The following is a 26,641-nucleotide window of genomic DNA, read 5'->3' as shown; positions in this document are numbered from 1 at the left end:
CTATCCTTAAAAAAAAAATACAATATTTTTAGCACTTTCAAACTTTCTAGCATTACAAGATGCTCCAAATTTATCTTGCATTTTTCTTAGCTTTATAATCAGCCATTTCTCCAAGGACCTCTGGTTTCTTTGATTGGAGAATGGTATTTAGAAACCAAGACGTGGGATCTGAGTGTGCTCATTGCTACCAGGGTGTCATTTGTTTCTAGGTTCTCTCAATAGGCAGCTAGAGAATATATGTATTTATATGAGCCCACACATACACACATATCAATATTAATTTCTGTGTGTATTTGCCTGTATGTATATATAAAATATGTACATATATGTATATGTATACATATATATGTATGCATTTGTGTAAATGTTCACATATATATATATATATATATATATATATATATCAGTATAATATAAGATTACATTGATATCCCCAGAGCTCCTCTGAATCAACTGGCCTAATATTGAGACCCAGTGTCATCTTAAAGGCTCCACCCTGTCTCTAAAATCCTAGATTAGCAACTGTTATAGGTTGCATTGTGTGCCCGCAGAAGACATGTTGACATCTTAACCCAAAGTACCTCAAAATGACCTGATTTGAAAATAGGGTCATCGCAGATGCAGCTATATGACTAGCACCCTGCAAAGAAAAGGAGAAGACAGAGACATGGAAGAAACACAGCCATGTGGATAGAAGTAGGGATTAGATTTAAACTGCCATAAACCAAGGAATGCCAGAGGCTATCAGAGAGGGAACAGACAAGGGAGTATTCTTCCCTAAAGCCTCTGGAAGGAGCATGGTCCCACCAACACCTTGACTGCAGACTTCTGGCCTCCAGAATTGTGAGACAATAACTTTCTATTGTGTTAAGTCACCAGTTTGTGATACTTTCTTATGGCATCCCTAGGAAACTAACACAGCACCTATATATTTGATAGTATTTCCTACCCTTTATAATCTGATAACACACAAATTTATCCACTTTACTCCAAAGGCTATCTCAGTTATATCACATTTAAGCCCATCTGGATCCTTCCTAGACCTCTGTCCTTGGTAGCAAAGATAGTATCTTATTTTTTGTTACATTGCTATCATCTGCTTCAGTGCCAGGTACAAATGCTCATTAAATGTTTGCTGACTTGAATACCTACAGGCCTCCTCTGTCCACCTGTTAGACTAGCCAGGAGAGTCTTCTTTCTAACACCTTTTTTTCCCCCCTTTTTGGCCTCAAGATCTTCTGGGTAAAGTTCATTTACCTGTCTTTCCTTCCTCCCTCCCCTCTTTCTTCCCTTTTCTTCATTTCTTCCCTCCCCTTTCTTCCTACTGTCCTTCCAACTAACATTCACTGAACACATACCATGTGCATAGATTAGTTTTAGACACCAGAGAATTAACAGTGAACAAAAGAAACAAAATCCTTGCCATCTTGGAGGCCTACATTCTAATGGGGGAGAAAAATCTAGAATTTGAACTGCAAATTACCTATGTATAAATGGCAAATAAGTAGTGGCACAGAATGATAGAATGTACTTTGGGAATGATTTCCATGTGTTATTTGGCCAGTTGTGGTCTGGTAGCCTCCTTCCCCAAACCAAAGCCCCCAGCTGAACAGCCGTACTTTTCTTACTCAATTTCTAAATTATTCTCCTCTCCCAAAGGGGAGGGAGGAGGAGGCAGAAGGGGGCAAACAAATTGGCTAGAAAAAAAGTAGAAAGGAAGGAACAAGAATATGGATTCTCCTACAACATATTTTAACGCCAACTCTTCCTGAGCTGTGTCAGGCTGAGTATCTTACCTATGTTAATGTCTTTGTTGTTATTACATCATTAATTGAAAACACAACCTGATGATGATAATGGCTAGCCAGTACTGAGAGTTCGCTATGTGCCAGGAAGTGGTCTAGACACTCAACCAACTTGATCCTACTTACTCCTCACCACAATTCTATGAGACAAGTACTATAATTTATCATTTCACAGATGAAGAGCTGAGTGCTCAGAGAGGTAAAATCATTTGCTCCAAACCCCACAGTTAGTAACTAGCCGAGTCCAGACACAGATGTCAGTATGTCAGACTTCAAAGTCCTGACTCTTCCTCCTGTTTTCAGGAAACCCGCCCTCTCCAATAGGCAGCACTGGCTGGCCAGGCCTGCTACCCAACACAGCCTTCAGACAGAATTCTTTCCATGAAAATGTTCTACTTAACAATGGCCCCTCTTGCTGACCCTGTCCCTTTCACCACTTCATTGTGAGGATTTTTTTTCTCTAACTCCTCTGTCCCAGGGTTCTATCTCCCTTGGTTACTGGGGTAACATATCTTGGGTGATATTTGCTGGATTTCCTATGGCCATGGCCTCTTTATCTTTCCCAGCACCTCTGAGCCATTTAACGGTCTCATTATTTAAGCCAGCTTGGAGCAATTTTCCAAAACATCCAATTAGCAAGTGCACAGAAGGAACTGGGTCCATAATTAATTAGTGATTCTAGGACACAACAAAGCAAAGGCAAAGCCAAGGATGTGGAGAGCCCTGAAGAAGCTGCGGGAAGAAGATACACACATTCCAGGATCCTCCCCCACAAAGGGCAAAGAATCAAACAAAGTGCTCACTAATTCAAATTCCAAAAGCCCTCCACACATTTTGGGATTGAACAACATCAATCACTGGGTGACAATCCCAAGTGGAACATCTCCCCTGCCAGGATGAATGGCTGCTTCTGTTTTTTTTTGTTTGTTTGTTTGTTTTGTTTTTTTTGTTTTTTTTTTTTTAGCCGAGAACTGATTCTTTCCCCATTGTTTTCATGCAGAAGGTTGGCCCCTCTTTCCTCCCACAACTGTTCAAGCCTCTTCAGAGACAGTCTTTCCTACAAGATGGCCCGAACCACTGGGATTTCTTGCTTGTCATCAGAACAGAAGCCAAATTAGAACACCAGGATTTAAGAGACCAAGCTAGGATGACTGTGGCGGCCAAGGAAGGGGAGACAATAGAAGAATGCCAGGATTCTCAGCTGTACTGGTACTATTCCAGTTTGAAGAAGAAAGGAGGGCTTTGGAGGAAGTTCATCCAGATCAAATTTTCCCCAGACACCGACTCATTCTCCAACACACACGTGAAGTGTAAATGACAGGGGACTGCTAGCACTGCTATTCGTGAAGGTGTTACCTTTTCATTAGGAGGAAATAAAGATTATTCCTTTGGAGTTTTTTGGTTACCTTTTTCTTAGGAGGAAGTAAGGATTATTCTGCACACTTTTTGGTTATTATGGACTCTCATTATTGCCCAAAAGGCCAGAGCCAACAAAACAAGTAGTCTGAAGAGTATTATAGCAAGTTCCCACATCTCACAGGATGACATCACCATCACATACTTGCCAGCAGTGAAAATAAGAAGACTTATAGAGAACGTTAGAGTTGTAGGAATCTTTCACCACTTTTTCTTACTTATAGCCTAATTTCCTTTCGGTTCTAAATTCAACCAATAGCCAGCTTTCAGGGCTGATCTCTATAGTAAGGGACTATACCTAAGCCCACCCATGCCCCACCCCGACAGCAAGCCACAGTCTAAGCACTTTGATTAATACCATGGCAGTGAATGCAAGCAATGTTAAATGAAAAGGAAAATGAAAATAGCTACTAAGACATTTATAAGACAGACTAGTTACTGCTGCTGCTGCTCAAAAGAATAAATAACCATGATGCATGTTGCTAAGCAATGTTGCATTTTCAGTCCTTAATAACTCCATTAGTAACAAAGGATGACAAACTATACTTTGAGATTGATGAGATGCTTTACCTTGCTTCTGTGAATAATCAGCCTCAGCAACCATGGCTTCCAACACAAAGCAAAAATGATTACCCTTTGTCTCCTGGCTGGGATGCATATTAGAACTCAGTGGTATATGTCCGATTGGAAGGTCTAAGGGCTCTCTGCTAACCCCATTTATCCCAGTGTCTTTAAGTCTTAAATTAAAAAAAAAAAAATAAGTGAATTGATAAATAAGCACACACTCTTCCCCCCCCCAAATTCCTCTTCTTGGTTATTATATATGTATATGTAACAAGTGCTTGAAAATTGTGAATTTTAAAACCATATCCTTAAAGATTTGTAATACAATGGTTCATCCTTCTGATTCAAAGATAACACTGCTTTGGGGAATTCTGTGCAAGGTGGCCAACTCTGCAGACCAGTCCCAGGTCCTGGAACTATCGATGACAACTACCCCTTGGTTTAGAGATGCCAGGAAGTTGCTCAGAATAAGCTGACAACTAATGGCTTCTTGCCCTTTTCTCCCAGTTACCCAGCATTCTCTGGTTACCCAGAATTCCCAGTTACCTAATATTCCCCAGTTACTCAACATTTCCTAGCTACTATTAGGCAGAAATAGCCTGCAAGAAAATAATCTCTTCCACAGGATTCTACCAATGGAATATTGGAACTTTTCATCTCCTTAGACAAGCACACTGCACAAGAGACACTATTATCGGATAGAGCAGAGTCTGGGGCCAGACTTTTTCAGGTAGATCTCAACTATGTAATTTCCCACTGAAGTGACTTGGAGCAAAGTAATATCTTCCTGCCCCTATTTGCAATGATTAACTAAGTGGAATATGCAAAGTGCTTAAAACAGTGCCTCCTTCTGGCATCTTTTGGCTCTGGAGCAGAACTATATAAGCGTTTGCAAAAATCTTCAAATACCTCCCTGGTCAAAACAAGCAAATAATTCTGTTTCTAAAAGGAGAAAAAAGCTGACTCCAGAATTCACCCTTAGGATCTTTATTTGCTGCTTTTATATTTCAGAGGAAGCCACTGATCTAAAGAAGCTAGGAATTGCCAAAATATGAATTCCTATAACATCAAACTGTTACTAATTATGGTTCTGGTCACATGCCATATGTTTCCCAGAAATAACAAACGTTCCATGGAAAAATAAGTGGCTAATAACGGTGGGAAAAACATATAGTAAATTTCCTTGTTTTTCTTGGCTGTTAACTTTAAAATAATGAAATAGTCAATAAAAAGTATGAACATCCAACTGCAGCCACTTTTTACCACTTGAGAAAGATACTCTTGAACTACTGAAAGTTAGAAATCTTTGTTCAAAAAAGAAAATGGAAAGAAAGAAATAAAAAGAAATCTGTGTTCCAAGAGCACTGTCAAGTAATTTATTCTGAATCTCTTACATTTTATTTTATTTTATTTTTTTTTTCAACGTTTATTTATTTTTGGGACAGAGAGAGACAGAGCATGAACGGGGGAGGGGAGAGAGAGAGGGAGACACAGAATCGGAAACAGGCTCCAGGCTCTGAGCCATCAGCCCAGAGCCTGACGCGGGGCTCGAACTCACAGACCGCGAGATCGTGACCTGGCTGAAGTCGGACGCTTAACCGACTGCGCCACCCAGGCGCCCCAACATTTTAAATTTTGAAGAAAAAAAAAAGTTACTCGTGTCCCAGGTGTTTTTCCCAGTAGAAATTACAGTGGTGGATGTTAAATTAACTCCATGTGATTCCCATTTTCAGAAATAGAATTTTAAACTGCTGAAGACTTTCAATGTGCCCCCTTGAGCTGCATAAAAGAAAGGCTTTAAATATAGTTTTGTTTTTGTGGGGTTTTCTCTTCTAGAAATACATTTCTCTGAAACAATTTCTCAATATCGCCACTTAACAGGCTAAGTGTTTTAGATTTCTTTTAAACTCCTTTCATTTTTACTTAAGTGAATTTGAATGCAGCGACTTTTTGCAACTATCCAGTGAAAGAAAATTAAATTATTGATCAAGTAATCTTCACTTATAAAGGCCATACCAGCGGTAGGAAGAAGGAGGTATGTTTTATTTCAGTAGCTTTTATGTGTTTAATTTTTTTAATGTTTATTTATTTTTGAGAGAGAGAGAGACAGAGACGGAGCATGAGCAGGGTTGATGTGTTAGGCAGAAAGAGAGGTAGATGCAGAATCTGAAAAAGCTCCAGGCTCTGAGCTGTCAGCACAGAGCCCGACACAGGGCTTGAACACACAAACCATGAGACCACAACCCGAGCAGAAGTCGGACACTCAACTGACTCAGCCACCCAGGTGCCCTTATTTCAGTAGCTTTTAAACTAAAGAGCAATATTTAAAATAAATCAGTCTGATATTCTCATTCATTCCTATTTTCTGATACAAGTAAGCCATGATAATCCTGTAGGTGCTAAAAACTGATTGAGATCTGATCCAAGTTACTTGGGAGACAGGTGCTGTTATCTATAGCATGATACTTCCACATGCAATAAATGTGTTTGCTATGTGACAGGCAATGCCAGGGGCTAGAATTATAATGATGAAAAAAGCAGACCCGGGTCCTGTCCTCATGGAGTTTATAGTCTGGGTCAATGCTCCTTAAAGTGTGGTCTGTGGACCAGAGCCACCCCCATGAACTATTCTTATCAGACTGAAACAGGACAAGTACAGATATTGCAAGTAACTATTCAGACATTTTTTACACGAGTTGGACATTGCTGCAACATCCAAATAATGTGTGGTCAAGTGGATGCATCTCATGGAATGTGGTATAGATGGGGTATATGCAGAACTTGGGTAGTTAAGTTTCACATGGAGAGATCTAAGCACTAGTCATGGACAAGAGGATACATATTGGCATGTGATGAATAGGAAATTTTAAAAAGCCTAGTCATCCCCATAGATAGTTTGAAAAGCACTAATCTAGTGCTTTCCAAGCATTATAGGAAAGAGAGAAAGAGGGATGGAAGGGAGGAAGGGAGGGAGGGAGGGAGGAAGACAGGGGGAGAGATAGAGAAAGAAAGGGAGAGTTTAATCCCAACTGAGAACATTTGAGAAAGTTCCATGTAAGAAATGATTCTTAAGCATGAATTCGAATTTCAGGGGTTAGAGATCACAGCACAAGAAGAGCTATGAAGGCAGAAAAGTGCAAGGAGATGTCCATCCTGTTACTCAGGCCACCTAGTTCATTGCTGTCAGAGAGTGATATGGGGACAGGAGCAAAGGGAGGTAAAGCAAATGAATCTCAGGAGGCGGACTGCAGCCAGTTAGTAGAAAGCTTTGAGCACCATGAAAAAGAATAAGAACTTTCTTTTTGAGAAATTAGTAGTTTTTAAATATTCCTGAGGGGGGCCTGGGTGGCTCAGTCAGTTAAGCGTCCAACTTTGGCTCAGATCATGATCTTGCGGTTCGTGGGTTCAAGCCCCACTTTGGGCTCTGTGTTCACAGCTCTGAGCCTGGAGCCTGCTTCAGATTCTCTCTCTCTCTACCCCTGCCCCACCTGCACTCTGTCTCTCTCTCTCTCTCTCAAAAATGAATAAACATTAAAAAAAACTTTTTAATATTCCTGAATACAGTAGTGACAGGAAACAAAGCTCTATTTTACAAAACAATATAGTGGTCTCACTTGAAATATATGCAACATTTTGAGGCAGGAGGCCTTTAGGTAAAATAAATAATTAAGGCCCCTGGACGGCTCAGTCTGTTAAGTGGCCGACTCTTGATTTCGGCTCAGGTCATGATCCCAGGGCTCCTGAGTTCGAGCCCTGAGTGGAGACCTACATCAGGATCTGCACTAACAGTGCAGGGCCTGCTTGGGATTCTCTGTCTCCCTCTCTCTCTTCCCCTCTCCAACTCATGATCTCTCTCTCTCTCTCTCCCCCTCTCCCTCTCCCTCTCTCTCTCAAAAATAAATATATAAACATTTAAGACATAAGTAAAACAATAACAAAAAGGAATTTAAAAAAATAGTTCCCCTAATGGTGCCATGTATTAGTTACATGTCTAAGTAAATTTATGCAATATTAAGTCTTCCCAGGCACCATAGTGTAGTAAAATACCACTTTAGAAGATCTATTCATGCATGATTACGGTAATTTTCGAATGTCATTTCTTAGCTGAACAGTGGCAGAGAGAACACACATTCTTCCATGTTCAGAAACATTGATTAAACCACAGATATCAAGGGAACATTAAACCAATACACTATTGTAATAACTTACACTAAAATGTTAAGTGCCAGCACCAAAGGACAGAAGAGTGGCACTTTTTTCTCTCTGTTGTTCTCAGCCTCCCATCAAACTAGAATTGAACTCATTAAATGTGCCTCATTTAAGTTTCTATGTGTCCCCTAGAGGCTCTTAATTCTTGCAGCTGAAAAAGTTGGAGTCTTTTTAAGATTCCCATAAGCGTATCTTTTAAAAAATCAGGAGATCCACCAAGTAAGTTTTAAACTTTGAGGGTAAAATTTTATAGTTTTAATAAAACAATCCTCTCAAAGTGTAGGCACCCTCCCCCACAGAAAAATGTATTACCACGTTAGAATTTCACAGGTTTGGCTGAGTAAAAATCTAATTGGTTACCCTTCTAGCTCAGGTTTCATAATATCATTTTTAATTGTGATGTAGGAACTACAGAATTATAAAGACACCATCCTGTTAAACTGAAAGCTATGCATTTAGGATTGCACATGTTTTCGATACAACTATAATACCAAGCTAGAACACAGGATTGGGAACCAGTGACTATGATATACTTAAGCAGTGGTTCTCAAGTGAGAAAGTGAGTTTGCCCCTCCCAAGAGGCATTTGGCAATACTAGAGATGACTGTCATGATGGGGGGGGGGGGGCTGCAGGAGGAGATAGTATTGGTACCAGAATGCTACCAAACATTCTCCATGCATGGAACAGCCCCTCACAACAGAATGATCTGATCCAAATGTCAACAGTGCGCCTGAGAAACCCAGTACTAAAGGAGCACATGAACATTTCCATTACTTTTGGCATATATGGGAATAATAATTTTGATTCATACAATCTGAACATCAAAAGTCAGGAAGTTCCTAGGGACTAAAACAGATTATTATTAGGCCTCCCTTTGCTATAATGAACTCTCCTCTCAGTTTTGCAAGCAAGACCCGAAGGTGACCCTTAGAGGTGCCCTGGTTTAGTTCCATCAATGGTGATACTTTATATGCAGATATGCAACGCTGTCATCAGGGAAGCTTCAAGGAGATCTTCAGAAAAGACAGGCATGACTGAAAATTCGAACAAGGTTCCAGATGTGTATTATTTTCGGAGTCATAAGGCACTGATGATTTTAAGATGGACCATCAATTAAATAACAGCTTTTGGGAATGTGGCAAAGAAATACCTTTTCTTAAATGTGTACATTGATTGTAGGATGTGAATCTTTTTTTTAGAGACGGTAAATGTGCAAAATTTACAAAATATATTAGGTGTGTAATAAGATGTACTGAGTTCTTTTTGTAAAAAGAAATAGACTGAAATACTCTCTCTTAGATCCTTCTCGATCAATGTTAGCTTCCGTTGTTTTCATTTAAATCTTTGTATTGCTCCCCTCCTGCTCCCCGCACAAGTCCAAGAAGAGGAGGTAAGGTGCCAGGTGGGCTGTGGTATCATGAGATCCTCAGAAACAAGAATACAAATCTCACAGCTTCCCTCTCGTGGAGTTTCACCCGAGTCTTCAACTGTGAGTTGAGTACAATGAAGAACACCCGTGCTAAGCATGGTCTTAGCGTTGCTAGAACATATAACTTAATGAAACAAAGGAATAACTACACTTGGATGCAATACAATAAATATCTGAAATTATTTTTAAAATTCCACCTAAAAACTACCCACACCACTTATACACAAACAAAAACTTACCATAAGACCTATATATTATTTCCTTATTGGCACATTATCTGCTTGTTCCACTAGAATTTAAGACCCATGTGAATAGGGATCTTGTCTCGTATTTATTGGCTGAATGAGTGAATGAATGAGTGAACATCATCTCCGAAAGAGCAGAGTCATTATAAAACTGCAAGTTTCTTTTATTTTCACACTAGTGACACAGGTCAATAGGACTCACTGTGTATAATAAGCTACTCACATTCATTCACTCATGTATTAGTCTCTCATAATCTGTTCCTGCCACCTTTCTAGCTTTCCCTCTTTCTCTCCAGCTACACTGCCCTTGGTTCAGTTCCCAGTAAGCTCCATGTTCCCTGCTACCTGAGGGCCTCTGCCCAGAACACGCTCTTTCATGTTCGCAATCTCTTCAAATTTCTTCAGGGAAGTCATCCCTGATCACCACTTACCTAGATGTAGTGCCTGTGTTTTATGGTCTCAGTTTCCCATGTTTGTTTGTTTGTTTTTTCCCATCATAGTAATGGTCACATTTGTAAAATGTGTGCAATTATTTCATTAACATTTCCCTCCCATCCCACACCCCTCAACTACAGGCAGAAACCATGCCTATCTTGTTCCCCATGAATATTGCCATCATTTAACACAGGGCCATCACATAGCCAGTGCTCAATATTTATCGGGTGAATAAATGAATTATGTTTTTAGGAACATTATGTTACCAGATATTCAGGTCTAGGATATACTAGATCATTCTCCACTAGGATTCAAGTTAGTAGGTACTTAATCAACACTTTGAGGCTAAATGGAATCATTTATCTACTGTCATTGAACTACATGCTCCTAAGTCTACATGATACTAATGGAATGTATTGCAAAATTGTTGAGAAACCAACTGCTCTCTTTCTATTCTGTTTTCTACACACTAATAAAAATGCAGCTTGGTTTATTTATTTATTTTTTCAATGAAATTTTTTAGCTGTTTTGCATTAAGAACATGACTGTGTGGAAAGTAGTTGTCAGCGAATCAATTATTTGGATGATCAGTATCTGTCTCTATTTGAAAACAGCTGGAAGCATACTTTAATTATCCCCTAGATATTTGGTGTCTTCTACTCTTGGGCTCTGAGATAATTTCTCCCCATGACTGTTCTTGAATGATAGATATTCTGTTGACACAATAGGTGGGGGGGTTTTTTGATAGAGGAGAATTTATAGGTAGATATTCTGTTGACATAACAGGTGGGGTTTTTTTTTGATACAGGAGAATTTATAGGAAATTGACAATAAAGAGTGGTGAGCTCCCAGGCTAGAAGGATTAAAATAATATTTGTAAGAGGAGAAGGAAGGAGGTGTCTAGTGCAAAAACTATAGAAAAATAGAATTCCATGTAATATCGTGTAACTGAGAAGCCAGTTACATAGAAAGCGTTGGGGAAGATATGATTTCTTGGGGATCCAGACAAAATGACTCTAGCCTCAAGGAGCTAAAGAGAGACACCCAGATGACAGGAAATCAGAAATAATTGTAAACCTGGAGTCTATTCATATACTTCACTTTAAAATAGTTTCTTTACATGTATCTTTCCTACCTATTGCTATCAGGATCTCTGTCACTAGGTAAGGTGACACCTGAAATTCTTGAACAAATTCCAGAATGCACAGGAAATGGGGCAGTATTTGCTAACTTAGGCCATCCATTTGGAAAGTCCCAGTTAGAAGATTTGGCCTCTATTCCAGAGGTCATCCTTATCCCTGCCTTGTCCACACCTCCCTCAAGACCACAGTAGTCTTGAAGCAGGAAGTGGCTCCTTCACTGCCTCAAGACCTCTTCTGTCAATTTCTCATCCAAACTGTCCTCCTCTGAATCTGGAAGATGCCTTGAATCTGCAGCATCAACTTCAGCGGCCTAGCCTTTCTCTGCTCCACATAAACCAGAGACGAAGTCGAGCCTACCTGGGGCTCACTCACACAGAGAATCTACAGTAAGGAATCACCTGTCTCTGAAATCACAGAAGAGAGACCTGCACACTTGAGGAAGGGCAGGAATGTCAGGAGCTAATCGCAGGCATATGGATTCTCCACACCTCCATGTCTAGGGGAATGGTTGCATCACACTCCTGCTTTGCTGTCTTTTGGCCAAGAACACATATTTTCCTATTACTCTTTGGTTTGACGTCAGAAAGATCCAAGGAACTAATGCAATGGCTACTATCATGTTTATGGCTGTGATAGCCATAGTACTTCAACCAGATTATCCCAAGACGTAAGAGCCTCTCACTACCAACTTAAATGCTCAATTCTATTTTGGCTTCCACGAGCAATATGCTGGAGTTGAGGCTTAGTTCTTGACGATATGAAGAAAGAAAAAATTAGTTTGCTTAGCATGACCTCAAATACTTTATTATTGTCCTATGTATCGCATTAAAAGGACTGGCCTACCAGAGTTGGATTACAGACCTTTCCCTTTCACATTCTTATTACATCCAGATAAGCCATGTTGCTCATCTAATGCCTCAACTTAATGGGGACAAAGGAAGTGGGATGAAAAAAAGCTGAGTACATTTAAATTTCATTTTGCATCAACTTATTTCCCTTCCCTGCAACACCAGGAAAATACACTTGGTTTTGTTCTTACCCACATTTGTTTTATGTTTGCCATTTATTCTTCGTTTAAAACTGTCTGGCCAAGTAAACATCAGGTTAATATTCACGCCTTATTTACAAACAGCCACAAAAACTATTACCAGGACCTAAGCCATATTACCTTGCCTATAAATCTTGGCTTGGCTCTCATCTGGGGCCATTAGCATATCTTGAAAATTTTCCAAGAACTTCATATATCAGTAGATTTCCTTTCCTGAAAAGCCAATTTCCTAAATATTCAATGAGATGGTTTTCGAGACCCACATCAACAAATTAGGAAATTAATCATGTTCCTAACTTAACAGGAAATCCACTATTGCTGGTACTGCCGTCCTAATTGTACCATAATAGAATTTCAAAAGAATTGTTTCTGAATTAAAAAAAAAATCCCATCTACTTGCTGCACAATATCTTCTTCGATTTTCCTTACCAAAGAGTAGATGTAGAAAGTAAGGAACGGCACATACAGGAAGAAAGTCAGGTTTTTACTTCATGATCATGTCCCCTGTTTGTTTTTTTTTTTAAGTAAATTTCTTACACTTAAATAAGGTTCCCATTTAATCAGAGTCACCACAGAAGAGATTTTTTTAAAAAGTAGAAAGGGTGCATAGTTTTCTTGTCACTAATACACAAATTCATCCGGAGTTCAAGTAGAAATGTACACCTCATGACAAAGCTCTAATGGCAGCTAATAAGCCAGCACGTTTTATTTACCAGACAGCAAACATACAAACCCACAATAGCCTAACTAGGATGCAACATTTTTGCCTTCTGAATCATAAGTTAATAATAATCACAACTTAAAACCCAGACATTCAAGAGGTTAAAAAAAGGAACTCACAATCAGCAGTCAGACAGCGCCTCGGATTGCACAGCCTTCCACAGGATCACAACAGATTTTATCACCAGCAGCTCCGTGGCCCTGCAACTGAGATCACTCATAATTAATGAATATTTTATTTGAACATTTGACAGCTCAGTAAGCAGTTTATGTAAGGCCGTTACTTTTATTTCTTCTGTAGTTGCCTTTGCAAACAGGAAACAGGAAACACACCTTCAAGAACACTGACATATCTCAGCCTAATTGGTCTTTGGCTTAAAGTACCCAGGGGCGAGTCTTGTACCACAGGGGGGATAAGTGCAGTCCCCAAAAGTATGAGACTCAGGTCTTAGCACTTCACAGTTTAAAATCATTTAGACAGATGCTGTGCAGTCCATTTATTACAGAGAGAAACTGGCCTTCTCAGTAACATTCAGGCCTCATGGCCTTAATCCTGGAAGGACTATAAACTTTAGAATAAACTCATGTATATACCAATATATATAATATGTATACATATTATATATAATACACACATATGTGTTTACATATGTACATAAATATATACTATATTAAGTAATGCATTATTTAAAACATATATATGTAATATATTATTTTAAATAATATATATTTAAATAATATATATAAAATATAATATAGTTATATTGTTATGTTATATTATATTATTATATTTATATACTTATAAATATATATTAATAATATATTTATTATATTTATATACTTATAAATATATATTAATAATATATTTATTATATTTATAAATATAAATATATTATATATTATATTTATATAATAGGATTTCCTGTTAAGTTAGGAACATGATTAATTTCCTAATTTGTTGATTATATAAATTAATATACATTAAATAATATATATTTAAATAATATATTTAAAATAATATATATATTTTTGCCTAAACCATATATTGGAAACAATCACTCAGGAATCTTTTGGCTACAAATAACACAAACCCCACCTCAAACTCACTGATTCAAATAAATAACAAGACAAGGAACTATTTTGGTTCATTGAGCTGGGGAAAAAAATGTCCAGGTGTATGGTTGGTTTTGGGAAAACAGAGGTTCACCACATCATTTGATTCTCTGGAGTTCTCTTGGCACAGGTATTCTCTGTAGATTGATTTCAACCTCAGGCTGCCTCCTTTCATGGTACAAAAAATACTAGCTGCAGCAATTCAAGACCACTTATGTATCTTTCAAGAGGATAGTGTTAGCACTCTGGCAGTCCCAAATTCTGAGGTCACTCAGATTGCCCATCACTGAATCAGTCACTAATACTTTGCTGAATGGCTTTAAATTAATCAAGGCTTATCCCTGGAGGTGAGGGTAGAAACATTCCAAAGAAAAATCGCATGGGAAGTCACTCAAGATATTGGAAGGGAAAAGGGATTATTATGGAGGAAATCAACAAATGTCCAACACAACAATCTTTGGCAGTAACCTGAAGATTGGTATTTGAGGATGTGCATCCATGAGAACACTGTGTTCTCTAAAGATGTCAACAAGAGAATGAGCTGAGGTTCAAGAGATACTGATTACCCAAATCTTTACATTCAGGTGGGCTTTCTGTTAACATTAGATTTGCTCTCTAAAAACATAGGTCACGAGAGGCATCTGGGTGGCTCAGTTGGTTAAACGTCCGACTCTTGGTTTCAGCTCAGGTCATGATCTTGTGATTTGTGGATTCAAGCCCTGTGTCGGGCTCTGTGCTGACAGTGCAGAGCCTGCTTGGGATTCTCACCCTCTACCTCCCTCTCTCTTTCTCTCTCTCTCTCTCTCTCTCTCTCTCTCTCTCTCTGCCCCTCCCATGTGTATGTGCTCTTTCTCTAAGTAAAATAAATAAAAAAGCTTTAAGAAAAAGAATATAGTTCAGGATATTTCCATTTTGTTTATGAAATACATTTTATAGTGTATGAAGTGCTCCTGCATTTGATTTTGATCTTCCATTTTGACCTCCAAACAACTCTGTCGGGGATGGGGGAGGAACAGGCGTTCCCAATGGAAGTTTAGAGAATGGGGCAGACACTGCTGGTTACCTATCCAATTCCCAGCATACTGTTTTTCTTTACAGAACCTTGATTTTGTTCAGGGCAGCAATTTGCCCTGTTAAAACCACAGCTAAGGATGGACAGGTGGAACAGCTTGGACCCTGGAGGTGTAAGCTAACATTACGGCGTAGGCTTCCTGGAAAAGCTCTTTTAAAAAAAAAAATGTTTATTTATTTTTTGAGAGAGAGACAGATCACGAGCAGGGGAGGGGAAGAGAAAGAGGGAGACACAGAATCTAAAGCAGGCTCCAGGGTCCAAACCATCAGCACAGAGCCCAAGCGGGGCTCGAACCCAAGAACCGTGAGATCATGACCTAAGCCAAAGTCAGATGCTTAACTGACTGAGCCACCCAAGTGCCCCCTAGAAAAAGCTCTTTAAAGAGCTCTCCACTCGCTTTTTGCTCTTTGCCCTTCCTCTTCTTCATGCCTGAAACATTGATACAAGGCCAGAGATAGAGACATACTTTGCAGTCATGAAGTGACAAGCATGAAGACAAGAGCCACACGCTGTGAAGCCTAAACTGAAAAAAGGAGCCACTACACTAGTCCTGGTTTTCCTGCTCCCAGGCTGTTATATGAGGGGAACAAAACAAAACAAAACAAAACAAAACAAAAAACACCTTTATTTGGCTAAGCTGCTGTAGAAGGGTTCTTGTTACAGGAGCTGAACGTACTCTGGATACAAGAAGCTTTTGCAACCACGTAATGACAGATCAAGGCTTAACTCCAGGCTCTTGATTCCTTGTCCAGCAATATTTCCCATAAACAGCAGTGCCTTTCCAAAAGCAGAATCTGTACTCTGAATACCACACAAACAGGCATGTTAAATTTATGCTTTCTTTCTTAACAAATAGCTTATTTGAATGATCTGAGTCATAGTTCAAATGGTGAGAGGAGATTCATTGCTTTTCATTGCTTTTGTTTTTGGTTTCTTTAGCTTTTTAACACGTGACACTCAAGCACTTACAAAACCGCTAAAGCAAGAATGCCTTGGCTACAGTAAAGGAAACCCATCATTTGACCAAAATTTCTTTCAAAGTTGCCTAAAGGAGAATTGGCCATCTTCCAAAATCTCACCATGGTTAAATTTTCTTCCTGGACCTTCTCATGAACTCAGGTATTAAAAGACAAAAGAGGAGTAGGAACTTGGAGATCACCACTCTGTCCTAACAACAAGTAGAATTCAAGAACTCCTCTTGGAACACGTTAAGAGAGGGAAGCACACAGGGCAAACTGCTGTCCCCCAGATTAGAGAGATGGACGGATGGCTTCCCTGAGCAGGGACTTACCAGCAGCAACTGCTGTAGGAAGCAGTGCTGGGGTAGGAAAACTTGAACTGTAATTTCTGAATTGCTGGAATTTCTGTGGGGACAACTCTGAGAGTTAAAAGCTCTGGGGGCACCTAGTCAAAAGGGAGCTTTCCCAATACTGTGAGATTTACTTGCAGGACATCTACCAGATTCCCACAGTAAATATCAGAGAAAAATCCCCTCCAGCTTCCAGAATGCAGAGGGCGAAAGGAACCATTTTGAAATATGCCAGAGCACTCTGTTCTTTTTCTTTTTTTAAATTTATTTATTATTTATTTTGAGAGAGCAGGTTGGGGAAGGGCAGAGACAGAATCCCAAGCAGGCTCCGAACTGTCAGTGCAGAACCCAATGCAGGGCTTGAACTCACGAACCGTAAGATCATGACCTGAGCTGAGGTTTGACTGAACCACCCAGGTGTCCCAGAGCACTCTGTTCTTAGCAAGGCACACCCTCTGGGTAAACTAGTTAATGAGAGCCTAACCTGCTAGAGTATTATGAGAACCTAACTGACCTGGGAAAGGGAAATACTGAAACCAGTCTCCTCTAGCCTTCAATGTGGGAGAAAGCAAATACTGAACTTCAGTCCACTCCAGCCATCCTGAGAAAAGGGGGAGAAAAAAACTGCAACACTGTGATGGTCACAGTCCAGAGGCACAGGCTTGCTAAAAGGCTGATCACAGAATGTGTAAAACACCTCCTCTCTCTGAGAACCTCACCACCACATTACTAAAGATCTATTTATAGCAGTTCCTTTCACCTGGTACATTGTATCTGGCTAGCAGGAAAAATTTACAAGGCATACCAAAAGAAAAAGCGCGCACGCACGCACGCACACACACACACACACACACACACACACACAACTTGAAGAGACAGAGCAAGCATCAGTAGTAGTCAAGGCTGGGAAGTTGGAATTAAAAGACAACAGAGCTCTCACAAAAGGTTGAAATAATTTACTGAGCCAAAAGTCAAGGAGGAATCACACCCAAAGATCAATTCCAGAGGGATTAAGGATTTAGCTGTTAAAAAAAAAAAAAAAAAAAGTTATAACGTGGAAGAAAATATAGAACATCTTTCAGACCTCCAAATGGGAAAAGGGTTCTTAAGGCACAAAACTGTTTATTGCAGAAGGAAAGATTGATAAATGTTCCCTACTATAATATTAAGATCTTTGTTTATCAAAAAGTACAATAAAGAGGGACACCTGGGTGGCTCAATTGGTTGAACATCCAACTCTCGATTCGGCTCAGGTCATGATCCCAGTGTTGTGGGATCAAGTCCTGCATTGGGCTCCAAGCTAAGTGTGGACTCTGCTTAGGAGTCTCTCTCACTCTCTCCCTCTTCCCCTCTCCCCCATTCATGCATTCTCTCTCTCTCTCTCTCTCTCTCTCTCTCTCTCTCTCTCTCTCTCTCCCTCTAAAAAACAAAAACAAAAAAAGTATGATAAAGAAAGCAAAAAAATTGCCAACATCTGCCACAAGTTTGCAGCAAGTAAAATCAACAAAAGGCCAGTTTTTAGATTATATAAAGAAATGTTACAAATCAGTAAAAGACAACATAATAGAAAAATGAGCAAAAGATCTGACACATTGTCACAGAAGAGAAAAACAAGAATGGTAAATGTACATATAAAAAGACAAGCAACCTCATTTGTAATCAAGAAAATGCAAATTTAGCTGATGGTGGGTGTATTAGTTGATATAAGCCTCTCAAACAATTTAACTTTAACTCATGAAGTTGAATGTTTTCCGTGCCCTCCAACAGAGCAAACACACGCCTACCTATATTCTCTAGAGAAATTCTTGCATAGCAGCACTGGAAAACAGGCACAAAATGTTTCCAACACCTTTCTTAAAAAAAAAAAAAAGCTATATTTAACACAGATGCCCACCAACAGGTAAAGAAATAAACTGAATTACATACATATAATGAAATATTAGACAACAAGGAAAATGAATAAATCATAGCTACAGGCAACAACTTGGGTGAACTGTAAAAGCATAAAGAATGAAAAAAAGCAAGTATTGGTGACTTGTTTTTATAAATAAAACCCAAGAAGAGCACATACAAACAATACTTTTGTTTAGGTAAGCCTATATCTAATACATTTTTATAGTTACATTTCATTTTATCACACGTGAAGATCTGTGTAACCAGCACTGGAATCAAGGTACAGAACTATTTATCACCACACAGACCGACATCCTACTACCATTTATAGCCACACCCATCCTCTCAGCTCCCACCTCTTATCCCTCGAAACCACAAACTTGTTCTCCATCTTTATGATTTTGTTATGTCTAGAATGTTAATAAGTGGAAACATATAATATATGACCTTTTGATGTTGGGTTTTTAAATTCAGCATAATGCTGAATTGAGATCCCAGGCACTGCCTGTATCCAAGTTGTTATTTGTATCAATAGTTGGCTCCTTTTTATGGCTGAATAGTATCTCACCGTTTGCATGTATATTTAACCACTGTATATTTAACCACTATTGTAGGACGTGTTGGTTGTTGTCAGCTTTTGGCTTATTACAAATAAAGCTGTTGGGGAAAATTGTCTATAAGTTTTTCTGCGGATGTAAGTTGTTTCTCTGGGATAAATGCCCAGGAGAGTGACTGCTGGGTCTTATGATTCAGTTTAGGTTTAGTTTTTAAGAAACTGCCAAGCTATTTTCCAGAGTGGCTGTACCATTTTAACCACCATCAATGAATAAGAGATTCAATTTTGCCACATCTTTGCCAGCATTTGGCATTATCACTATTTATTTCAGGCTATTTTACTAGATGTGTAGTGATATTTCATTATGGTCTTCATCTGCATTTCCCTAATACCTAGTAATGTTGAACATCTTCAAGTGCTTATCTGCCATCTACACGTCCTTTTCAGTGAAATGTCTCTTTCTATCTTTTGCCCATTCTCTAATAGAACTGTTTCTTTTTTAACTAAGTTTCGAATTCTTTATATAGCCTAGATTTAAGTCCTTTGTTAGGTACATGTTTTGTAAGTTTTTTCTCCCCATCTATAGCTTGTCTTTTCATATTCTTAACAAAGTCCTTCAAAGAGCAAACATTTTTAATTTGGATGAATTTAAATTTATTTTTTTTCTTTTAGAAATTATGCCTTTAGTGCCATGTTTAAGGACTCTTCACACAGCCAAAAGTCCTGAATATTTTCACCCATGTTTTCTTCTAAAATTTTTATAGTTTAATATTTTATATTTAAAATTTTTTTAAGTTTATATATTTATTTAGAGAGAGACAGAGATAGCATAAACGGGGGGAGAGTCAGAGATAGAGGGAGAAGATAAAGAATCCCAAGCAGGCTCTGCACCATCAGCACAGAGCCCAATGTGGGGCTTGAACTCACAAAACTGTGAGATCATGACCTGAGCCAAAACAGAGAGTCAGACACTTAACCGACTGAGCCACTCAGGCGCCCCTATATTTTATATTTAAATGTATGATCCAATCGGAGTTAAGCTGTGGGATTTTTAGGTTGAGGTTATCCAGCTGCTCCAGCACTAATGCTGAAAAGAATATCTTATCTCCATTGAATTGCTTTTACATACTCCTCAAAAATCAGTTGGCTATATTTATATGTGACTACTTACAGGTCTTCCATTGATCTATGTGTCCATCCCTCCCTCTGCTATTTCCACAGTCCTCATTATTGTAGCTATAGAAGTCTTGAAATCAAGTAGAGTGATTCCTCCCATTTTACTCTTTTTCAAAACTGGTTTAGACATTCTAGTTCCCCTTTTTGTATAAATTTTTATTTTGTTTTTTTTTTTATCAAGTTTAAACATTTTTATTCCGGTATAATTAACATACAGTGTTATGTTAGTTTCAGGTGTACAATATAGTGATTCAACAATGCTATACATTACTTAGTGCTCATCATGATAAGCACTATTTCTCCATCATCTATTTCTCCCTTCCCCCCCATCCATCTCCCCTCTACTAACCCTCTGTTTATTCTCTATAGTTAACAGTCTGTTTCTTGGTGTCTCTCTCTCTCTCTTTCTCTCAAACTTATTTATTTATTTCGAGAGAGAGAGCAGGGAAGAGGCAGAGAGACAGGGAGAGAGAAAATCCCAAGCAGGCTCCCTTGGTGTCAGCAAGGAGCCAGATGCTTAACCAACTAAGCCATCCAGGCACCCCATCTCTCTTTTTTCCCTTTGTTCATTTGTTTTATTTCTTAAATTCCACATAAGAGTGAAATCATATGGTATTTGTCTTTCTCTGACTGATTTTATTTCACTTAGCATTATACTCTCTAGCTCCATCCACATTGTTGCAAATGGCAAGATTTCATTCCTTTTTATGGCTGAATAATATTCCGTGTGTGTGTGTGTGTGTGTGTACCACATCTTCTTTATCCATTCATCTATTGATAGACACTTGGGCTGCTTCCATAATTTGGCTATTGTAAAAACTGTTGCAGTAAATATGAGGGTGCATATATCTCTTTGAATTAGTGTTTTTTTATTCATTGGGTAAATACCCAGTAGTGCGATTACTGGATTGTAGGTAGTTCTATTTTTAACTTTTTTTTGAGGAAACTTCATACTGTTTTCCACAGTGGATGTACCAGTTTGCCTTCCCACAAAAAGTGCACAAGGATTCCTTTTTCTCCACGTCCTTGCTAACACTTGTTGTTTCTTGTGTTGTTCATTTTAGCCATTCTGGCAGGTGTGAGGTGACACTGTAGTTTTGACTTGCATTTCCCTGATGATGAGTGACATTGAGTATCTTTTCATATGTCCATTGGCCATTTATATGTCTCCTTTTTGTGTAAATTTTTAGAGTAATCTTGTCTATATTTACAAAAATCTTTTCTGGAATTTTTGTAAGAATTTCATTAAACCTAAATATCAATTTGGGGAGAGTTGACATATCCACTATGTTGAATCTTCCAATCCATGAATTAGATTCATAGTATGGCTCTTCATTTATTTAGATCTTCCCATTTGATTTCTTTCATCAGCATTTTGTAGTTTTCAGCATACAAATCCTACATGTTATGTTAGATTTACATATAAGTTTCATATGTTTTTGAGCTATCATAAGTGATATTGTACATTTAATTCCAATACCCATGTATACATTGCTGGTATATAGAAATACAGTTGATTTTTGTTTCTTTTATACCCTTCAACTTAGCTGAACTTACCTATTAGTTCTAGTGTTTTGTAGATTCCACTGGATTTTTCTCATGCCATCTGCAAACAGAAACAATTTTATTTCTACCTTCTGATCTGTATGCCTTTTATTTTCTCTTCTTAGTTTATTGTACTGTGTAGAACTCCCAGTAGTATGTTGAATAGTTGTAATGACAAAGAACATCCTTGTCTTGCTCCTGATATTATGGGGAAAGAATTCAGTCTTTCACTATTAAATATGCTGTTAGCTGCAGGTGTTTGATAGATATTATGAAATCAATTTTAGGAAGTTCCCTCCTATTCCTATTTTTGAGAGTTTTTTTTTTTTTAAATCATGAATGGGGGTTGAACTTTGTCAAATACTTTTTCTGCTTCCATTAGCATGATTGTGATTTTTTTCTTTAGAGTGTTTATATGGTGGGTTATACTGCTTGATTTTCAAATATTGAATGAGTCTTACATCCCTAAAATAAACTCCACCTGGTCATGGTATATACTTATTTTTATATAATTATTTTTATACATAGCTGAATGCTATTTGCTATTTGTTAAGAAATTTTGCATTTATCTTCATGAGAGCCATTAGTCTCTAGTTTTCTTACATTGTATTGTCTTTTTCTAGTTTTGGTATCACAATAGCTTCATAAGATGAAGCTTTTCTATTTTCTGGAAGAGAGTGATAGAATTGATGTAATTCTTTAAATATTTGGTAGAATTTTCCAGTGAAACCAACTGGATCTGGAATTTTCTGTTTTGGAAGGACTTGTATGAAATGGATTCGTTTCCCAAAAAGCACAAGCTACCACAACCCACACAACAAATACAGATAATTTGAATAGCCTTATACCTAAGAAAATTTAATTAGTAATCTGGAAACTTCCTTCCAAAAACAGAAAATGCGTAGAGTTGTTTGAAGTATTCCTTTATTTTTCTTTTGATGCCTGCACATCTATAGTGATGGTTAGTCTTTTTGATTTCAGATACTGGTAATGTGTGTCTTCTCTCTGTCAGTGTTGTTGAAGGCTTATCAATGTTGTTGATCTTTTCAAAGAATCAGTTTGGGCTTTAATCTATTCTCTCTATTGTTTGTCTCTTTTCAATTTTATTGGTTTTTGTTCTTTATTATTCTTTCTTATGCCTGCTTTGGGTTCATTTGCTCCTTTTTACAAATTAAAAAAAAAAACTAGTTTCTGGGGGCACCTGGGTGGTTCACTCAGTTAAGCATCTGACTTCAGCTCAGGTCACAATCTCACAGTTGGTGGATTTGAGCCCTGAGTCGGGCTCTGTGTTAACAGCTCAGAGCCTGCAGCCTGCTTTGGATTCTGTCTTTCCCTCTCTCTCTCTCTGCCCCTTCCTCACTTCTGTTCTCTTTCTCTCTCTCTCTCTCAAAAATAAATAAACTTAAAAAATAGTTTCTAGAGATGAGAATTTCAATTATTAACTTGAGACTTCTCCTCTTTCCTAACATACTTAGTGCTATAAAATTCCCTCTCAGAACTGCGTTAGCTGAGCCTCACAAATTTTGTTATGTTGTATTTTCATTTTCATTTACTTCAATGTATTTTTAAAAATTCCCTTAAGAATTCCTCTTTGACCCACAGATGTTTTAGAAGTTTGTTGTTTCAGTTCTAAGTATTTAGAGATTTTCCTGTAATGTTTCCATTATTGATTCCTGGTCTGATTCTGCTGTAGTCAGAGAATACACTGTATGATTTCGATTCTTTAAATTTGTTGAGGTTTGTTTTATGGATTATGGCCTATCCTGTCATATATTTTGTGGCACTTGAAAAGAATGTCTTTTCCCCTGTTGCCGGGTGGATTCTATAAACATAAATCAGATCTGGTTGACTGATCATGTTTCTGTGTTCTCTGTACTGGCTGGTTTTCCATCTAGTTCTTCTATGAATTGTTAAAAAAAGGTGTGTTGAGGTTTCCAACTCTAACTATAGAGTTGTCTATTCTTTCAGTTATCAGTTTTTCTTTCACATATTTTGCTCTGTTTGGTACATATTTAGGATTTGTGTGCAAAATATTATGTTTGCTATGTCTCTTTGGTAGATTGACCCTTTCATCATTATGTAATGTCCCTCTGTCCCTGGTCTGTTTTTTTTTCTTTTTTCTTAGAAGTCTTCTTTATCTGATCTTAATATAACCATTCTTGCTTGCTTCTGATTAATGTTTGTATGATATATCTTTTTTCTATCTTTTTACTTTCACTCTCCTATATTGATATATTTGAAGGTAGTTTCTTGTAGACAGCATCTAGTTGGGTCATTTTTATTTATTTTTTTTTTTTTAATTTTTAAGTAATCTCTATGCCCAATGTGGGGCTTGAACTCACAACCCTGAGATCAAGAGTCAAATACTCCACCAACTGAGCCAGCCAAGCACCCAAGCTGGGTCATTTTTTTAAATCTATTGTGTCAACCACTTTCTTATAATTTGTATACTTAGGCCGTTTACATTTAATGTAATTACTGACATGCTTGGGTTATGGTCTGCCATTTTACTTTTTGTTTCCTGTTTGTTCTTTATTTTCCCTTTCTTTATTTTCATTTTCCAGCCTTATTGTGGATACTGGAACATTTCTTAGAATTCCATTTTTATTTATCTATAGTTTTTTTAGTATATCTCTTTGTATGGCTTTTTAATGGCTGTTCTTCATATTACCCTAAATATATGTAACTTGTCAGAATCTATTATTTTTTATTTATTTTTATTTTTTTATTTAATTTTTTAATGTTTATTTACTTTTGAGAGAGACAGAGAGAAAGAGCATGAGTGATGGATGGCAGAGAGAGAAGGAGACACAGAATGTGAGGTAGGGTTCCAGGCTCTGAGCTGTCAGCACAGAGCCCAAGGCAGGGCTCGAAGTCACAAACTGTGAGATCATGACTTGAGCCAAAGTTGGACACTTAACAGACTGAGTCACCCAGGCACCCTGTGAGTCTATTGTTTTTAATGTTATACCAGTGCAATTAGATTCCTTAACTCCCTTTACATCATTTTACTCTCCCTCATTTATAAAATAACTTTCTTTTTTTTTAAGTTTATTTATTTGAGAGAGAGAGAATGTGAATGAGTGTATGTGGGGGAGGGGCAGAGAGACAGAATCCCAAACAAGCTTTGCACTGTCAGTGCAGAGCCCAATTTGAGGCTCGAACTCTCCAATTGTGATATCATGACCTGAGCTGAAAGCAAGAGTTGATGCTTAACTGACTGAGCCACCCAGGCACCCCTAAAAAATAACTTTCTTAAACATTTCTTCTACTACACTGAGTCACATCAATGTTAAAATTTTTGTTTCAATCATCTAATTTAGAAAACTAAGAGGAGAAGGAAGCTTATTGTATTTATCCCTATTTTTACTCTTTGTTTTATTCTTTCTTCCATACTAATGTTCCCTCTTCCATCATTCCCTTTTTGTTTAGAGAAATTTCCTTTAGCTATTTTTTTAAGATAAGCCTGCTGGTGGCACATTACTAGGTATTCCTTCAGCTGAAAATGTCTTTATTTCCCCTTCATTCCTGAAGGATGTTTTCATTGCTTGGGTTGACAGTTCCTTCAACATTTGAAAATATTCTGCCACTTACTTCTGGCCTCTATGGTTTCTGATGAGGAATTCATTATCTAATTGTTTCTCCTTATAGATAAGGTCTCATTTCACTCTCGCTGCTTTCAAATCTTTTCTTTGACTTTATTTTTCAGAACTTTGACTAAGATGTATCTTAGTGTGGATTTTTTTAGGTTAATCCTGTTTGGGGTTTTACTCAACTTCTTGAAACTATAGGTCTGTGTCTTTTACCAAGTTTGGAAGACTTTCAGCAATTGTTTCTTCAAATACTTTTTTGGTCTCATCTTCCTGTTTCTTTCCTTCTAGCATGCTGATGATACACATGGTATACAATTTTTATATCCCTTTGGGCCCCCTAAGGCCCTGTCTCCCCACCCCCCAATTTTGATTCTATTTTCTCTGTTGTTCACATTGGGTAATTTATTATTTTTTTAAAATTTTTATCTAGTTTTTGAGACAGAGACAGACAGAGAGAGAGAGAGAGAGAGAGAGAGAGAGAGAGAGAGATGGAGAGGCAGAGAGACAGGGAGATACAGAATCCAAAGCAGGCTCCAGGCTCTGAGCTGTCAGCACAGAGCCCAATGCAGGGCTTGAACCCAGGAACTGTGAGATCATGACCTGAGCCAAAGTCAGAGGCTTAACCTACTGAGCCACCCAGGTGCCTCAGATTAGGTACTTTCTATTATTTTATCTGTAAGTACACTGATTCTTTCCTTTGTTTCTTGTATTCTACTGTTGAACCCACTCATTAAACACTTTTTACTTCATTTATTATATTTTTCAATTTCTAGGAAACTGAAAAACATAGCAAAATTTAAAAAGAACACAAAAATCAAGCCAAAACATTTTTTTTTGATGTTGCAAAGGGAAGCAACTCTTTTCTGCTTCCTAAGAAATGAATACACTGATGGGGAGACAAGGGGTTGAATGACCATGCAGTTTGATATGACTCGCACTTGGAAAGGTCTTGCTTTCATTCAATATGTTTCTCTAGAACATGTCCTGGGAGTTCCTCTCCAGAAAAATGTGGCTGTTCTGGGCATAACTGACTCCCAGAGACAGGGCAGGCAGTTGAGGCAGGAACAAGCAATGTTTCACCATTAAGCTGTAAAATACTACAGTACTGGGTGCTACAGAGCTTTCTTCCTCTGGCCTTTTCTTTTCTGTTTTTATGTATGTATGTATGTATGTATGTATGTATGTATATTTCAGAGAAAGAGAGCTTGAGCAGAGGGGAGAGAGGTGGAGAGGGAGAGGGAGAGAGAGAGAGAGAGAGAGAGGGAGAGGGAGAAGGAGAGGGAGAGGGAGAAGGAGAGGGAGAGGGAGAAGGAGAGGGAGAGGGAGAAGGAGAGGGAGAGGGAGAAGGAGAGGGAGAGGGAGAAGGAGAG

General features: G+C 38.1%; 1 protein-coding gene across 2 annotated transcripts in view; it reads right to left on the bottom strand.

Moving 5' to 3' along the window:
• The window catches only part of NCALD (neurocalcin delta), a 394,286-nt gene that overhangs the window by 144,883 nt on the left and 222,762 nt on the right, over positions 1-26,641 (bottom strand). For both annotated transcript variants that reach the window (XM_049633559.1, XM_049633560.1), the window contains exons 4-5: positions 21,691-21,739; positions 13,135-13,221 (exon numbers count right to left, since the gene is read on the bottom strand). The gene's annotated coding sequence lies outside the window, so the exon portion shown is untranslated. The remainder of the gene's footprint in view (positions 1-13,134; positions 13,222-21,690; positions 21,740-26,641) is intronic.

The sequence above is a fragment of the Panthera uncia genome, chromosome F2, assembly GCF_023721935.1.
Source record: "Panthera uncia isolate 11264 chromosome F2, Puncia_PCG_1.0, whole genome shotgun sequence".
Lineage (NCBI taxonomy): Eukaryota > Metazoa > Chordata > Mammalia > Carnivora > Felidae > Panthera > Panthera uncia.
Note: the sequence above shows the minus strand (reverse complement) of the source record. Positions and strands in the feature narration are given on the sequence as shown.